Source organism: Podarcis pityusensis, assembly GCF_964106645.2.
Source record: "Podarcis pityusensis genome assembly, chromosome: 5".
Classification (NCBI taxonomy): domain Eukaryota; kingdom Metazoa; phylum Chordata; class Lepidosauria; order Squamata; family Lacertidae; genus Podarcis; species Podarcis pityusensis.
The window spans coordinates 49,354,668-49,368,139 of record NC_138032.1 but is presented as its reverse complement, the minus strand read 5'-3'; the positions used below and the strand labels follow the sequence as shown (position 1 = coordinate 49,368,139).

Below are 13,472 nucleotides of genomic sequence, written 5' to 3'. Positions count from 1 at the left end.
TTTTCTGGACTATGTCACTCTATCAACCATCATTAACACTTCTGGTAAACTCATGGATCAGCTACTGTAGTTCTTTGTACATGGTGCTGCCCTTGAAGAATGATTTGAAGTTACACCTGACGAAGCAAGCAGCTTCTGCTACCTCCCATTTCCATAGTAGCCTCCTACTTCACTCCAAAGGCTTCCTGATCCTCTAGAATACATTTTCAGGAGTTCAGGGAACTATTATCAGGAGGGAAAGGGCAAGAAAAACAGCTTTGGCTCCAACCGAATGAGATCCAGCTTCAAATAGTAATGTGCCTTTAACACTAAAACTCCTTGCGACTGAGGTCCCTTCGCCCCTGCCCCCAATAAAATAATTGAGGGCCCCCCTCCAGTAGACTGGCATTGCCATTCAAATGGTGTTCAAGCACCATGTTTTGTGATTGATTATGCAAGCGGGACTTACCTGCGCCCCAATATTTTATTCAAGGTGGCCTGCCTGACAACGACAACAACAAAATAACAATTTCTGAGAGAGCTCAACACTCAGATTTCACAGTCAGCAAATAACCCAATATGTAAGGAGAATGGTCCCAACGAAGCCATATTTTCTAAGCCACTTTTAAATAAGAAATGACTATGTGGTGCCACTCTCAAGGAAGAGCTACACATTAGGATTATTCACTGGCATCTCTGCATGCATGTGCTATTCATCACTGGGTGCACATCTTCCCCTTATAGCAGCATGTCTATGACCTCACAATCTCCAAGTGCTTACTAAAGCACTGGGAAACAAAGCCTACATACATAAAGTTATATGCACACATACCCTCTAGCTGATCAGGAATCTAGAACATGGAAGGTTCCTGACTACAGGGGTACGCTTATGGGTGTACATACATGAAATTTCCTTTCTGATGGTCTGCAGCACCCATGAAAATGTCAGGAAGGGGCTGGAGGGTACAGTTCTGCTCCTCCCTCCCCGTGTAAACCACAAATATGGAAGCTAACAATAATGCTGTTAACTTGACATACTCATGTTCCAACTCACTTTTATGGAGATAACATGAATATGATGGTGGTGGAGTAGTGCCTGTGGTGGAGAATTGGTGGAGAGAAAAATGGTTTATTAATTTTCCCATCTTCCCTGTTTCTCCTTGCATTAATCTCACTAGTCGTGGACCTGGGCATCTCAAATTTCAGCAGCATCCTGTGCAATGCTAAAATCTGGCATGTGCGCCCTGCCTCTTGCCTTCCACTAGATGACATAGATGTGGCGCCCCCTGCAGCACCCCAGAAGCTCTGCACTGGGTGCAAGCTCACCAGCTGCACTCCCCCAGATTTGCCTTTGATTCCTCACATAATTTTTTTCCTGTATCTATGCTTAATGACAGTTTTGGAGCCCAGCTGGAGTAAAACTGGTTTGGGGGACATCTTCAGGTGCTTTAAAAGACATAAAGCAACTCCTCTCATCCACTTAGTCACTCTTAAAAATGCCCACTACAGTGTCAGCCTCCATGTTTTTAATTACAATTCCTTGGACTATTATTTTCCCCATATCAATTTTGCTATCACTAACACTAGTCTACTTAATGATAGATGTACTTTTATGCTTAATTCATTTTCTTTTCTTAACTTCCAAGTACTACTACCTCTAGCATACTACTACGATGACTACAGGGGTCATTTTAAACATGAGTAATCCAGTTTTCTCCTAATGTTGAACATGACAAAAAAAGGAATGAATTGCTAAATATGCTCTTAAGTAAACCCATAAAATTTCAAACTGAATTTTCTGTCACGTCCTTTGTGGCTTTTCCTGTGAATGGGCCTTCACTGTAACAAGGGGTTACTTCAAAACATTTGGCTCCAAAGATTACTGCCTCTCTCTCTCTCTCTCTCTCTCTCTCACCAAAAAAAACCCCAAAACCAACAACCCAGAGACTTGCAAAATTCTCTCTTCCCTAGGGTCAGTGGGGAAATAGAAAAACAAGCAGGATGCTTTAATACCGAAAATGTCATCTCAGTAAAACAGAAAAAAAAGAGTGGAAGTTGCTGAGCTAATATTAAAAACAGAAACATTCTGGTCTCACAGGAGAAGGTGGGAATGCTTTTAAAGTCCCAGCAGAAAACTTAAACTTTTCACTGTGCTCTCATTCTTCTGCACATTCTTTTCGTTGAAACCTTTTTTGGGGGGAAGGGAGGAAAGAGGGAGGATGTGTGTGCACAGATGCCCTAGGATGATGCAAAAAGGTCAACTGTCCTCTTGGTTAATTTTGTCAGTTGTGAAACAAAATTTTCAGGGTGGGGGATTTATGTCAGGCTGACCTTCGGAAGAGACCAGCTACTCCCCTGAACAATAAAAAAAAATATAAAAAAATCTTGCTGCCTCAGCCAGAAACCTCCTGCCACTCAAGTATCATCTTGCTGTAACAAATTACTCCTAACCCAGGATTACAGCTCTTTCCAAATCCCTCCTAGAGAGCAGAGAAATAAACATTCCCTCCCAGGATTCAAGACCAGTTGTTTCCCCTATCAATAATCCTTTTCTCTATTTGCTTCTTCTACAGCATTAGCCTGGGAGGCCAGCAAAACCACTTGCACCCATTTTCCTTTCAACCCATAAGCTTGAATGTCTCAATTGTCCATTAGAAAAGTAAAAGATGCAAGGCTGAAATCCTCGCACAATGGTTAACTATCTCCACACACTTGTGATTTGATAGGACACTACAAATGTCTAATCCAAGTCACTCAGCGCAGGCCCAAAGCCTCCCGACCAGCCAACACCAGCCCAAATTATTTCACGAAATGTTCAGATGTGAAGGAACAAACCACTCAAAGTGAACCCCGGGGTGGGGGGATTAAAAGAATTGTGGAAATGATGTTTGGGGAAACAAACCCTTTGGGTTTGCTGGAGAAATATAGGCTATCCCCTCAAAAGCTCAGCATTTCAATCAACACACTTTTTAATACAGTTTGAGCAACAGGCAGGAAAGGAGGAACCTCTTTTTGTATAGGAACTGGTTAAAGTTGTTGCTTTTCTTCCTCTACCTAAGTGAATTTCTATCGGAATTCTAAAAATCAGAAAGAATTTTTATATTGGCATACTGCTTGTTCTTGACAGAGGGTTGACTCCAACTAAGTTAGAGCAAACTCACTGAAACTATTGGATGTAAATTAAGAGTGCAAGAGTGAGGCCACATCTTCCAGGCTGAGTGATATAGGATGTAGCAGATCTTGGGCTTGGTTTGGCTGAGGTAAAGTAAAGGTAAAGGGACCTCTGACCATTAGGTCCAGTCGTGACCGACTCTGGGGTTGCGGCGCTTATCTCGCTTTATTGGCCAAAGGAGCCGGCATACAGCTTCCGGGTCACGTGGCCAGCATGACAAAGCCGCTTCTGGCAAACCAAAGCAGCGCACGGAAATGCTGTTTACCTTCCTGCCGGAGCAGTATCTATTTATCTATTTGCACTTTGACGTGTTTTCGAACTGCTAGGTTGGCAGGAGCAGGGACTGAGCAACGGGAGCTCACCCCGTCATGGGGATTCGAACCACCGACCTTCTGATTGGCAAGGCCTAGGCTCTGTGGTTTAACCCACAGCGCCACCCATGTCCCTTGGCTGAGGTACTTTGGTTTAAATCCCTAACGCCAGTTTAGCCGATATAACTGTTGTTTTGTTGAAAAGGTGGCCAACAGTTTTTTAAAATATATAAAAAAGATTAGTGGAAACCGTTACTGGCGTTTGGTGCAAAAAAAAAAAAAAAAATCACACCAGTAATAACAGTCTTTTTGAACTTCCGGGAACGGAACATGCAGGAATGAGTTTAATGCATACAGTGATCTAAACCGGCAAAGCAGCTTCACCATGTAAAACATTAATGATTAATGAGGCTTGTATTGATTTGTTTTCATTTTATCGAAATCAAAATATTACGCAAGACAAGAGGCCAATAAATAAGCAGTAAACACGAACATTTTAATATTAATGAGCGGCGCTTTCCAGGCTTAAAACGCACTTAAGCCTCCTCCCAAGAAGATGTAATAAGCAAAACACAGAAGGTGGAGCGTTAAAGGACATAATTTGGCCTCCTTCGTGTTTCACTTCCTGCTGACATTTGTTCCCTGTGCCAAATATTTGTGGTAGTGGATGAGAGGGATTCTTGCAGGGTGTGGGGGGGGACAAGGAGAGGTAGGAAGCAATGTGAATGCCTCCTCTCTCATTTCCAGGCTGAAGAATGCCCAGCACACTGACTGAGAACCTCTGACCACATTTCCCCCCAGTAGACAAAACAGCACCACAGGCATCTCAACCACTAAGCCACTCCCACCCACTCCACTAACCCACAATATTCAACTATGGGCCAAACATTCTCAGCCCTTAGGCTACAGCAAAGAGGGAATATAAGGGGCCCGTGGACTTTTAAAACCTTTAAATAACCTGAAAGGATACACTTGTTCCAAACATAGATCAGCTGTAAATAACAGGCGTCACCCACAAGGTTACTTTTGATATTGATTTTTATTTAAAGGAGTGTGGTTTTCAGGAATAGGAAATATGACAGGCCACTGTTCACATTTTGTCGTTATGCAAGTGCACAAGTGCAAACAGGCACGCACACACACAAATAAAATAGGAATATACCTGTTTATTTTTAAAGCAGCTTTGCTTAAAATAACTCCACCACATAAAGGTTAAAACAAGAAGGATTCAGCTATATTTGCAGTACAGTCAGCTATGCAGTCGGCAGCAACAAACCAGTAGAGAGCATACATGTGAAACAAAATAAACAGCACTCCAAAGTGAGATAGTAAATTTTGTAGATACTTGCACACTGTCAATCATTTGGTTAAAGAGCATTAACAGTGGCCAAAATACTTCTCAGCAGAACCGCTAAAAAGAATGCACAATGCCAATAAATGCATTACTGTTCAAAGGCTGCTCATATCCCAAATAGACACCTCATCTCATCAAGACAAGCAAAGAGCCACAGCCCATCTAGAGTCTGTCTCAATCATCATGCCACTTATATCAAAACATGATGATAGATAGTACAGTCGTTCCTTGGTTCTTGAACTCAATCCGTTCAACTCCCGAAACGGTTCGAAAACCACAGCTTCCTGCAGCCAGTCGGAAGCTGCGTTGCAAAAATGTTCGCAAACCGGAACACTTACTTCCATGTTTGTGGCATTTGGGAGCCAAAACGTGCGAGTACCAAGGCGTTCAAGAACCAAGGTATGACTGTACTTCTAGTTGCGATGTTAGAAAACACAAAATATAGGTAAAGCTCAAATAATGAGTAAAATGTTAGCAAAAATAATGGCATGGCTTTTACAGTGTAATCCCACTGTAAGTCCTATTAAGACCTACATCTATTGGGTAATAGAAATAGTACTGAGCCTTAAGAGTATCCTATACATTTCTCAGACATTAACTCATTGTAATTCTTGCAGAGTAAAGTAAATCAGGATTACCACCTCCATGTTGCAATGGCAAACTGAGGCTGAGATGAAAACAGAAGCGGGCCTAAGTCAAGCTAGTGAGTTGGTAGCATGGTAGTGATTCAAAGTGAGGTGCCTTCGATACATAGGTCATTCTTTAGCCAGCATTGTATAACATTCTAAGTAGCTACGATTCAGCAAAACCATACAAAACTATAATCCTCATGTACCTACAGCCCACATTTCTCTGCTATGGTTGGGCTTATACCATCTCCCTACATATCTGAGCCACACATGTATGAACACTTTTCTTCTTCCTTTTCCCTCCCACCCAAGCCATACCATTCTTTCTGTCCAACAACTCCAAGATTTGGTATTTCATCTCTGCGAGTTAAATCCCTAGAATATGCCTTGTTCTTTCGTATGATACTGAACCATTTTCTTAACTAACCATTCCTGCATCTGTGGCTTCTCTTTAGAAAATTCACAAAACCTCTCTCCTCCCTTGATAACTGCAGCCCTACTGAGGCATATCACTCACTTGTAGGGCACGACTGTGGGGACTGAACTTTTAGCAACATTTTGTCTCTTCCCTCAAACAACCATGGCCTGCAGCTCTCTGAAGAGAAAGGGTAGCAGAGGCTCTAACCACACAGAGGCTGGCCACAGGATGCTGGCCTAGATGGACCACTGGCCTGATCCAAGAGCTTTCGTGTGTTCAAAAATAATCATAATAACACCATATATACAAGTAACGCCTGAGTTAGGCTTATGGTGGCCATCTTTTGAAATCCCTGCTACGCTTCCAGAGCACTAGTCATTATTTTAAAAGCTCTACATCCTTCAGTTTCACAACAACCTTCTTCTCACCTTACGACACCTTCTAAAACTCTCAGAGATTCACCTACTACAAGCCTGTTATATTTTTGTTGCCCTTTCCAGTCTTTGTGCTTTCCATCATTCTACTTCCTATATGCGGAAGTATAATAACAAAGTCCCACAAACTGTCTTCTCTAAGCTACCCTTGCCTTTTAAAAAATCTGTAATTGCCATTTGATAGACTCCTCCCCACTTCTTTACTGTTTCTTCTTCACTCCTCATCAAATACTATTACAATTTAGCAACAATCCATTTCCAGTTGCCACTAGGTAAATCTACTGCAGTAAGTGCTAGAAGTAAATTTATTCCCCTGCTTCATCACTCACCTATACATCTACCAACTCTCCTACACCTGTGGGCATTTGACTATCTTTTCCTTTAACTGTGCAAAGGAGAAAAGGGGTGACCTATTAAAATCTGCATTTCATGACTTTACTCTTCTGGGCTTACTTGATAGCAACAGTAGAAATCTTCCTGAATCACAAAGTAAAGAGGATATATGTGTTGGCCAATCAATTTGTTATTGTGGTTTAGTTGTGTCCAACTCTTCATGACCCCATGGACCAGAGCACGCTAGGCACTCCTGCCTCCCGCAGTTTCGTCAAATTCAGGTTGGTAGTTTCGAGAACATTGTCCAACCATATCGTTCTCTGTCAATTTGCATCTTATAGCAAACAGCAGGAGATATGCACATCTGGAAGCTCCTGCTCTCTGCATCCATATTTGTGCCTCTTGAATTTGGATACTTTGTGCATGAGCTGTGTGTGTGTGTGTGTGTGTGTGTGTGTCACACTTAAAATAGACACACACATTAAATCAAATATCCAAGGTTTAAAACCTTTTGTCAATGAAAAATGTCAAGCTTTAACACGATTTGAAACTGGAGAAACTGTTGAATTTCATTACAGCTGTTCAACCTTTTTTTTTTCATTTAAGCAACAAAAAAATCTTTTTATTAGGAGGGAAGGGAAGGGGGTGGGAGAAATCGACAGCTCCACTAGCCAGAGGCACTTTGCAAGCAGGAAAGTAGAACTCAAGATGTGGGCAGGCCTCAGGTTTCAGCGCCTCAGGGCATATCCAAGAGACACCAATGTATTTACTGAACAGCCAGTAAAGCAAAGGCTCCAATCTTATAACATGTTATAATCTTATATTTTATGAGAGTCCACAGTAAGTTTTCAAGGTTCAAGCAGGGGGTACAATTGGTTAGGAGAAATACAGAGAGGACTTATTATCCACCTATCCTTTAGAAGATAAAATAACTTGCATATGTGTAGCTGCAAACTAAGATAATTTGATTACTCTGCCTCATTTCATAATAGATACTAACACCTCAAATAGAAAACTCTATTCTAGTCTCTAGCTGTGCAACAGAAAAATATAACAGCCTCTAGTTCGCACTGTGTCTATGAACATGCATATCACACACACACACACACACACACACACACACAATATTACTGCATCACACACTATTTGAATAAGGCTACTTCACTCAAACATTTGCATGTGTGGCAAAGGCAGTCACCTTAGGGACCTTTCGACTTAAAAGACCTTTGAATGCAAGGTCCTGGCAGTGTAATCCGCTGTCCTGCACATAAGAAGCTTACAACTCACACAAATGTTGTGTCAGGCTTTACTAAAGAATATGCAATGATCCAATAGCAGCTAATCTACTGAACCATCTTCCTGAGATGATGCGTGGTGGCTCAAGCCAACGCAAGGCAATCCGTCGTGCACAGTGGCGAAAATGTTCCCTCCGCACTCTGGCCTGGTTCTCTTCCTTCCTCTACCCAGTAAGCGAGTGGCTGAACAATCCAGAATTCAGCTGTTAACCATAGCTTTCCACTGTGTGCAAATCCAGAAACAGCTCACAGACAAGCCAAGTGCAAATGCATACATTGTGTGAGTTTGCTGTAAATAGTAACAACAACAACAACAACAACAACAACAACAACAACAACAAAACAACAACGAAACAACGTAGATAAGTGGTGGTGGTGGTGGTGATATCTATTATACAGGGCAAATTCCCAAAATCTTATTCTTTATTGAAACAGATGATTAACAGTGTGCATTCTGTTAGATTTGGGCTTCTAGTCCACTGTTGTCTACTTGGATTGGAAGAGGCCTTTCACATCACCTGCTGCCTGATCCATTTTTCTGGAACCTTCTAAATACAAAGTATGTGCTTTACCACTGAGCTACAAACGCTTCCATGTTTCTGTATTTGGTCTACCAAAAAACCCCACCCATTGTCTATCCCAATGGCATTATGTCACTTAAAGAGGAAAGACAATGAGATACTTGGCAGCAGTATAAAAGCAGAAGGCAGAAAGACTGCCTAACATTGGAATCCCCTTGGAGATTCTCCTATTGGCTTCTCAGTCTTTAGTCACATCCTCCAATATTTTTCCTTCTTTGTCCCCCTTGTTCATATACATGAGGTCTAGAAACACACTTTTTAAAATAAAAATGAAGGGAATTTTTAGAATTCTGAAAGTGAGGCTAGATCCTGTGCATATTATTTTATAGTGTTTGGTCAAGATGCAGCCTGGATTCACGCAGAAAGTCTTTTGGCTTGTACATTCTGCATCTGACTACTTTCCACTACTGTGATCATATTGATGAGGCAGGGAAAATATCAAAACTGACAACCAATCCATGTAAATAGGAGGGCCTGGTTGTGAAGCGCAGTATCTAGACAAGGCAGGTTGCTATGATCACTAAATGCCATGCCTGCAATACCACACGAATCATTTGAGTTCTTTATTGCATAGTGCTCATGACTGTAGAAGTTTCATTTTTAAAAAAGAGGAAAAAAGCTGTCATTCATCCTAATGCAAATTAAGCTCTCTCCTTTTTTTTAATACACAACATTTGGGTCAGTTTCCAGGGAAATGTTGCTGAATTGCCCATGTTTACTCCAGCTCCAGCAATGCAGCACAACCTTCAGTCAAGCTATTAACTTGAATGTTGAACTTCACAGCCTGGCTGTCTTTCTCAGCCATCCTTTTGATGTTACCTCCAAAGCAAAAGATCAAAGGCTCCAAGTGTGGTGAGGGGAAGTCCCAGGCTCTTAGCCTACCAGCCTGTGATATATGTTAAAATCCTGGCCAAAAAAGAGAGAGAGAGCGAGAGAGAGCGCACAAGGGAGGGGGAAGAGAGGTGGGGGGAAGGAAAGAAAGAAAAACCAGCAAAGGAAAAGTGTCCAAGCAGGGCACCAATGTGAGGATTTGACAGAATAAAGCTCCTATTTATTTTTTTGAAAATCCACACAGAACAGAGCAGGGTTTTTTTTTAAAAAAGAAGAAGTTATGACATCAACTGCATTTCTAATTGTGTGTTCAATTTGACAACTTATCCACTTACAATTTTCATGTACTGCTTCACCTCACAGTATTAAATTATTTATTCCTTCACCACTGAGAGGACACAATTTAAATCAGGATTTCAGTGTGCCAGGGGTAGAGAAACCAAAACACAGCTTACCTCCCCATTTTAAAGAGCTCACAATCTAGATACGCTGCAGCTCAGACAGCTTTATAGAGTCTTCTATCCAAAGTTTCCTGAAGAATCTTTCCAGCTAACAGAATCCAAATTTTGTGTCTGTGTGTGTGTGTGTTGAAATGTTATACCTTGCCCTTCCAATACATTTGCATCCTTTGCAACAATTTAAAACAAAACAAGTCCATAAAAGAAATAAAAGCAACAACATAAAAATGGAAGCACTGAAAAACATTTCCAATGTGAGGGCCTCCCACCAATCACCATCATCATCAGCTAAGTGAGACAAATGCTTGCCAGAACTGGGAAATTTTAACCAGTTGTGTTGTGTTTTTTTAAAAGTCACAGGTTACATAGGGTGAGATATTCCATAATCAGGGTGCAACAACGGAGAAGGCCCTCTCTCTCTTATCCTGATCACTCATGCTTCAGCCATTGATAGGACATATATAAAATCATTTCAAATATATCATAGGGAGCAGAAGGTCTGGGACAGGAGGACACAAGTAAAGCAAGGTAACAAAAATATAGTGAACAAAAACATAGTGAGCACTGAGCAGCTACTGGAAGCTAGAGCCATCCCCGGGAAATAAGAGCAAAAATCTGTTGAGACTTTGGTAGTAATAAGTCGTAGTATAGTTCACTCCAATTACTCTATAGCTTGCTATTGTGTAGGTGTCAGCTTATACCATTGAAAAGGCAGTGACATTTTGGCAAAGCTCAAACACAAAAACCAAATGGGTTCCATCAACATCTTCTGCTTAATTAAAGCACACTCTGTATGCAGTGCACAGATGCAACTATGCCTAATATTTTGGAGAGGGCGTATGTGAAGCCAAACAAGACTTTGACTAGGAATGGCCATGTAATCTTAGCTCATATTCGTTGGGCAAAGCCTGTTGTACTTATGTGCAATACCTTTGCAACAATGTACTTTCTTTAAATTAAAACCGCAATAAATTATACCAACCACATGAGAAAGTTTGAGTAAGCTAAATCAAGTCAGAGCCTAAATCCCATACAGGTAATCTTGGATAGTAAGGTTAGCATGACCTACACCACAGCAGGAATGGGATTTCTGACAATCCTGGATGTTATATTGGAAGTGAAGGTGTTTCTAATTTTGAATATGGAAAGTTTCACATTCCTACACACCAAGTTTGTAAACTGCCACTCACCAGGGGCAAGCAAATATACTTTTAACGTTATGAAGTGAGGAGGATTTGTAAAACGAAGAAAAAGTTGGTTTGTGTCTCTCAGTTGACTCACACTTATGTATGAGCAGGTGGATTAGGAATTTTTAATACAAATTTTTAATAAATAATATTGTAGGTTTGTTTGCAGTGTTTCTAGGCAGGAACATGCATTCTTGAGGGACAAGAAATATACTGAAAGCTTTTACTGCAGCCAGTCAACTGGCAAGTGTGATTTATTTAAAACCAGCTTGCCCAATCAGCTGCACAAAGAATTTGCAAAACATTTCCACCAGCATAAGCCAAGGGTTCTAGTGGTCTACGTGGTGGGGCAGAGCTGTAAAACCACCCTCTCGATACTGGCACTGGTAACTGGGCTTACTGGGATGGGGCAAAGCAGGGGTGAGGCTGGGGCGACATGGGCACACTGGCAGAACAAATCCTTGACCCAGTCCTGTTCAAATAAGCTGTAGTGGCACTGGTGTTAGGATGAGAGTTCTGCGGTTCTGTTCTATGGGCCTCAGTTGGGCCCTAGAAGAAACATAACCATCAAATAATTTAGCTGTTAGGCCATGAAAATTCCACATATCTGAATCAGTGAAAAACAATGAACTGAGTCTGATTTGTACTGCCTTCCTTAAAAAAAAGATTGTCCATTGTTGAGGAAGTAGCTTCTGCTTATTCAACAGTAAGACACAAGGTTCTCACGACAAAAAGAAGAACTTCCTCAGAGTCATCAACCTGTCTTCTCTTTCCCGGATTATTCTTTGAAAAGTTCATTTAGAAAACCAAAACCAAAATATGTACTGCATTTAAACAACAGTGGGAAGAGCAGATATTCAGAAACTATCGGCTGTCCTGGGATTTTGCCCTAAGTCAGTGAGCAAACAGGACCTCACAGTGTGGAACTCAGTCTCTCAAGATAATCACATTAGTTTTTCCCACCGTACCTCTTTAAAAAGGTGTTTCAAATAAAATCAGTACTCTAGGTGCTTTTAGGAGACTCACTGTTGGTTCCTCTTTAAATTATTCTTTTTATTCCCTTTTTCAGATGTATTTAACATTATTAATGCGTCAGCTGGCAGTATATGTGCATGCAATATCAATTACTATGAGATCCTATCATGGTATAATTATCATATAACCCTGAGACTGCGAGCATCTCAATCAAATGAGTCCCTGCACCCCAGCCATACTTCCAGGGGTTTTTAAAAAATCATTATACGTAGCATCATGTGACTGCACCGTGGACAGATGAAGTCAATTGAGAGTAAGGGCACTTCTCCTACTCAGAATTGGAGGTGGGAGAATGGGGTAATGATGGAAGTTGACACATGTCAGGGAAGGAAAGAAACTACAGCTGCTATTTCAGCCCCTGCCATGCAGAGGTTACATGTACTTCCCCTCCTGTGGTTTCACATCCTGCATGGTACAACCTATAACATGGGTAAACACTTAGCTGTTCACAACCCATGAACAGCGCAGTAAAGTCGATATGTCCTAAATCAGACTCAATCAGCAGGCACATCTGATTTATGCCTAATCCAACAAGTGATCCACATATAGCCTACTTACAAATACGAAAACAAAAAACCAAAAAAAACCCTTTGCTATACTGGGGCTCTGGTCTGATAATGGCCCCACCGATTCAGAAGAATCCAAAATAAAGTTGGCAGAAAACTGAATTAAAATCCTGTACTGCATTCCATTCCTATAATAATACAGTAAGAAGCAAATTATGTTTGCCCAGAATAAATACCTGCCAGTAATAAGCTTCTATTCAGGGATTATATGAAGATTGTGGGGGAGGAAATTAACACCTCACCAACAATTTCAATTTTATCAAGACAAAAATAGCAAAAGGAAATAATTGAGAACAAAAATAGATGAACATCTTATTCAATCTTTGCCTAGTAGTAAATTACCATGTACAGTCTTACATTTCTTTAAGAGAGAGAAAGGAAAGAAGTATTTCTAAAAACATAAAACCCTGTATCAAAGTCCTTTCTAATTTGTGTCACTGCCACCAACAACATTTTGTCTGGGCTCCTAACTGCCCTACAATTGCATTCAATTTCCATTCCCTCCCATCAATAAACAAATATCCATGGTGAACAAAGTTTGACAGCAAACTTTATAAGCAGAAAGAAAGAAAGAAAGAAAGAAAGAAAGAAAGAAAGAAAGAAAGTATTTGGCATACACTTATAGCACATTTAATTTTACATACAGATTATATGATAGAGGGTGTTATCAATGCAAGAGCAACTTTTATAGCATCACAAAGAGAATTAACTTCTCAAGTGCCAGCAGGTATTTCCAGCAACAATACTTGTTGTCTAGCTATGGATCACAAATTGAAAATATACACTTCTCTCCTAAAGCCCAGTCTTAGGGATTTATACACCTGACCCAATACCCCTCATTCCTTCAAATGCACAAGAAAAATCCAGGTTAGGAGAACAAAAGATCTGA

General features: G+C 40.8%; 1 protein-coding gene across 40 annotated transcripts in view; it reads right to left on the bottom strand.

Moving 5' to 3' along the window:
- The window catches only part of TCF7L2 (transcription factor 7 like 2), a 205,556-nt gene that overhangs the window by 137,803 nt on the left and 54,281 nt on the right, over positions 1 to 13,472 (bottom strand). Inside the window, exon 1 of one of the 40 annotated variants that reach the window (XM_081006413.1) lies at positions 449 to 665. The exons of the other annotated variants lie outside the window; for them this stretch is intronic. The gene's annotated coding sequence lies outside the window, so the exon portion shown is untranslated. Of the gene's footprint in view, positions 1 to 448; positions 666 to 13,472 lie in introns of those variants that run through there. 40 annotated transcript variants of the gene reach the window in all.